The sequence below is a fragment of the Triticum aestivum genome, chromosome 2B (genome assembly GCF_018294505.1).
Source record: "Triticum aestivum cultivar Chinese Spring chromosome 2B, IWGSC CS RefSeq v2.1, whole genome shotgun sequence".
Classification (NCBI taxonomy): domain Eukaryota; kingdom Viridiplantae; phylum Streptophyta; class Magnoliopsida; order Poales; family Poaceae; genus Triticum; species Triticum aestivum.
The window spans coordinates 726,345,630-726,350,969 of NC_057798.1; the positions used below are offsets into that span (position 1 = coordinate 726,345,630).

General features: G+C 42.1%; 1 pseudogene; it reads left to right on the forward strand.

The window, feature by feature from the left end:
- Nucleotides 1–2,090: 2,090 nt before the first annotated feature.
- The window catches only part of LOC123042318 (DNA topoisomerase 1 beta-like), a 12,513-nt pseudogene continuing 9,263 nt past the window's right edge, over nt 2,091–5,340 (forward strand).

Consider the following 5,340-nt stretch of genomic DNA (forward strand, 5'->3'; position numbering starts at 1 on the left):
CTGTTAAGAGGCATTCCTCGATGCTCAAATACTCCAGAAGAACACAACGCAATAATAGACACTGGAGATCACCTTCAGTGATGGACACAACTCGCAGGGTGAGTTTCTTTAGGTTTGTAATGCCAAAGAAACTGGAGGGTGTCTTTAAATGCACATAACACAAATCAAGAGATTCGACGGAGGAGCCATTATGATCAGTAAGATTGTCGAGTGGGATAATGTACCTATGTTTTAGCATGCAATCTCTTCCAGCGAAATCAAGAGAAATGTGCTTGGCCCTCAACGTGGTGGAGAAGTGAATCCACCGGTCAATCTTATTTTTATGTTTCTTGCGAAGTGGAAATTTGACAACAAACTTATCCACGGTGGTTGTTGTTGTAGAAGAAGTATTCCATAAGGGACGGATTACATTGTCGACTTTGGCGATGAACTCATCTACCATGAGTTCCCCGTCCTTCAAGCTAATGTCGTAATTGGCAGGAAAGAGGGTACGTTTTGTAAAGATCAGATTTGGGTGGCATATCGCTAGCCTCCTCCACTCATGTGATAGAGTGCTCATCTTCGCTGCTTCTTTTAGTGATAACCTTAATAGTATCGTCTGCAGAACGTCCTATAAGCATAGAAAAGTACTAGCTAGGTTATGGATTACAACATATACATTAGTATATATGTGATGCTAGCTCCAACTCCAACGCCAACAATAATATGGTTATATGTAGAATTCATCCTCACGACCTCACCGAAGGTAGAAGTTCAAGCTTCATTGCCAGCATCGATCTCGCCGTCCTCTTGAAAGCCACTTCCTTGGTTTGGACCGTGTGTTTTTTTACTGCTTGCCGATCCTGTGATGTTCATCTTCCTCGCTGGAGAGGAGGCGGCGCTTGGTTTGGCCATCCTATCAGAAGCAGAAACTAGTCATGTAGTCCTAGGTATATAACGTAGACGCGATAACATTGTTTCATTGAAATTTATGCATTACCCCAGTCCCAAAAAGCTTGTCTTAGATTGAACGGAGGGAGTAGTAGAGACCACATCAATCCAGGTATACAAGTTAGGGTTCGTTACCAATACCAACAAGAGAAATAGATCTGCAATTAATCTTAAATTGGTCACGCGGTATAGCCCGGAGGATCCTGCAGTAACAGTGCTGGGCCAGAGATCAAGGCCGCGGCGGGGCACCGGAAGGAAGACAACGGGATTGCAGACGTATGTGCTCGCCGGTCGCTCGAATGCTTAATTAACTACGGGAGCCTTTTTTGGGGGAGCTTTGCTTGTCTTTGGGAAAAGGCGTCTTCCTTGTTTGGCAAGCCGTATGGAACTATATATATTGTTTCTCCCAAAAAATAACAATATTGTACTTGTAGTACTAGATTCAAATCAGGTTTGTGCAAGGCTTGATATATAAGCGCCGGGAAGGAGCGCGCACAATCGAGGAGCCTTAAACCTAATAATTAATTAACTCCGTACCCCTCTTCCCGGCGACGGAGGGAAGGCCGGGATCAGGGCCGACGTTCGCGCTTAGCTAGCTAGGTACGTAGCGTCTCTCCCTCCCTGTCATCCACGTCTTCTGTTTGGCTCCGGCCTCCGGCTGCGATCGATCGCCGCCGCGGCCGTACGTGTTGCTTAGGGCGAAACGAGATTATAGCCTACCTCAAAGAAAAAACGAGATTAGCCATCCGTTGTTGCGACTGTATGTAATTAGGTCGGACTCGCTTGAATTAGCTCCGAGATGACGGCTATTACACCGTCGAATTTTTTAACCAAAATAGTATTTATTTTTCTAAACAAAACCTTGATGTATATCTGTCGTCTCACAGTGTACGCACATCTATGACATTTTTCAGAATTTTGTTAGACATGTACTAGTATGTTTTAACGAAATTAACATGGTGAAAACAGCAAAGTCGTGGTTCGAAAAAAAAATGCAAAGTGTAATGTTATTGTGTCAAGCCTGGTACAAAGTGAAATAAGGGACAGCGTACCATGAAAGTAGAGGTACTAGTGTGTTGTTTTGGAACTAATAATGGTAGTGCTACATCACTTACAGTTTGCTTACATGGGTGAACTGTACTAGCTTTGCAGGTTACTTTGGCTGGCATCGTTCCTGCATCGCCACATTAGCAATGCCGTCTCCCCACGGCGATGAAATCGACGGTCCAATTTCCTTCAAGAGGTTAAGTGCCTCTATGAAGAACATGCCCACCCATACCTGCTCATCAGGAAATGCAGTGAAGCCAAACAGTCTTGGACAACAATGTCAGAAGAGTAAACTGAAAAGACTACGTGTGAAAGATGTCCTCATGTCGGATGATTCAGACGATGAGAAGCCAATTGCATTAAGGATGAAGGTTTGTGAGAGGAAATCAAAGGGAATCGTTAGAAAAGGTGCCATGCCAGATGGTGATTCTGAGGATGAGAGACCGATTGCATTAAGGAAAAATGTTCATGAGAGGAAATGGAAGATGATCAATACAGGAGGTGCCAAGGCAGATGGTGGTCATGACCAAGATTCAGATGATGAGAAACCGTTGGCCGTGCGGTTGGCCATTAATAATGCTGCTCCAAAAAATGGAGGCAATGTCTCTGATGATGATTCAGAGGATGACCAGCCACTGACTGCCCGCATTTCTCGTGCTACCGGGGGTGCATCCAAAAATTCAGTCAAAAGGACAGGTGGTCGTAGTGACCAAACAGTTTCAGCTCTTAATAAGGCAAGGCCTTCAGAGGCTTCATCGAGTGTCGAAAGCGAACCCAAGGATGAACCCGAGGATGATGGTAGAAAGAAATGGTCTACTTTGGTGCACAATGGTGTGGTTTTTCCTCCTCCGTACAAGCCTCATGGTGTCAAGATGCTTTACAATGGGCAACCTGTTGATCTGACCCCGGAGCAGGAGGAGGTGATATACATAGAGAGCATCTCCTGAATATTAAGATCATGCCTCCGTCTTTTTTTTTCATCTCCTAATTCTCTGTATTGCAGGTTGCAACCATGTTTGCTGTGATGAAAGACACAGAGTATGCATCCAAGGAAACATTTATCAACAATTTTTTCAGTGATTGGAGAAAAACTCTTGGTAAAACACATATCATCACAAAGTTCGAGCTTTGTGATTTCACACCAATCTATGAATGGCATCTCCAAGAGAAGGAGAAGAAAAACCAGATAACATCAGAGGTAATTTTTATGAATTTTGACAAAGTTTGGTAGGTTGGACAAGGGAGATTTATCCTGCCTCCATTGTCTTAAGTATTTAATCTTTGTTTACAGGAGAAGAAAGCATTGCGGGATGAGAAATCGAAACAAGAGGAGAAGTTTAAGTGGGCTTTTGTAGACGGTGTTGAAGAGAAGGTTCATTGTTTACTGATATTTATTTTTGAATATAATTTAGTCTTTTGTAAATCATAGAATAGATAGGTTACTCTTCTACACATATGCCACTAGTCTAGTAATATTTGCTTATTTCAGGTTGGCAATTTCAGAGTAGAACCACCTGGCTTGTTCAGGGGACGTGGAGAGCATCCAAAGGTACAGATTTGTAAACATGTAATCACATAGTGTATCTTTATTCTGTTTCAAGTAAGGGACTTCAATTAAGGCTCTCTGTTTAATTGTTTTAGATGGGAAGATTGAACCGACGCATCCGACCAAGTGATATTACAATAAACATTGGAGAAGAAGCTCCCGTCCCAGTGTGCCCTATACCTGAAGAAAGGTACCTTCAAAATTGAAGTTATTGGTGTTAAAACTTGGAAAATACTATTTTTGAAGAGACTTTAACATGCATACATTTTTTACTGGTCATGTGGTCTGCAGCTGGAAAGCAGTCAAGCATGACAATAGTGTTACATGGTTGGCCTGTTGGAACAATCCGATAAACGAAAAAGATATCAAGTATGTTTTTCTTGCGGCAAGCAGCTCACTAAAGGGACAGAGTGACAAGGAGAAATATGAGAAGGCCCGGAAACTGAAGGTAAGAAAGTTTGTTTTGTGATTCATAGAGCTGTTGTGTCCCCATGTGCAATAATTGTCCTTCTGTGGCCATGGCAGGATTACATACACAGTATCCGGGCAAATTACACCAAGGATTTCAGGAGCAAAGATCAGAGGAAGAAACAAATTGCAGTGGCAACATACCTTATAGATAAACTAGCCCTTAGGGCAGGCAATGAAAAGGTATATCGTCATCGAATATTATTTCCATTTTACTCTACAATTGTTGGCAATGTACTGTACCCATATATATAAGCTGCTGCATAAATTGTTCTGCTTTTGCACGATGATTATTCTTTCTCTACCAAAAATCTAGTCCTTTCATCATACATTCGTGTATAGTTTCTTTTTGTTAATTTCTATATATTTGGGTTTGAGATTCATTGACATATGTTATCATGTTACAATCCTTTTTAGGATGAGGATGAGGCAGATACTGTTGGTTGTTGTACACTGAAGGTTGAAAATGTTACTTGTTTGCCTCCAAACAAGCTTCAGGTCTTGATCTTCATTCTTTATATATTCTTGATTGTTGCTCATTATGAGGAATTAATTTCAACTGTTTATCTGATATTTGCTCATTGCCTTTTCAGTTTGACTTTCTTGGTAAAGATTCTATAAGATACTATAACACTGTAGAGGTTGAACTAGCCGTATACGAGGCGATTAAGGAATTCTGTGCAGGTATCTCCCAATGCTATTTTCCCATCCGTCCATCTCTTCTGAGGAGTATTAACTACTGGAGTACTTGTCAAGTAATACCCTCTGAGGAGTATTATTTACATCTTTTTCATGTATTGGTTCTCTAGGTAAAAAGAAGGGAGGACACATCTTTGACAAGCTTGATACAACTAAACTAAATGCTCATCTCAAGGACTTAATGCCTGGCCTAACTGCAAAAGTCTTTCGTACATACAATGCTTCCATCACTTTGGACACCATCGTAAGTTGAATGCAAATTTCACTCTCTGCTCCCCATCATTATGTTGCAGTACTGTTTAGGCTTGATAAAGTTATTGCCTCAAGTACGTCAGAAGTAAAACATTTTAGGAGCCTCTGTCGTACTGTTTTGTTTTTGTATTGTATCATTCATTGTTGAAGATATGGTTTGTACATGTTTATTGTAGAGTCTGGCCCACCTCCTAGTCTTTGTATAGTTGAGGTTGTGGTCCACTTTATACTCCATATATACGTGCGCTTTGCACCGATCAATACATCGTGAAGCATTGCCAAAACAATCGTTTCCAACATGGTATCAGACCTACGATCCTAACCCTAACCCGTGCCGCCGCCGCGATCCCATCGCCGCCGCCGCCGCCGCGATCCTACGCCGCCGCGCCGCCGCCCCG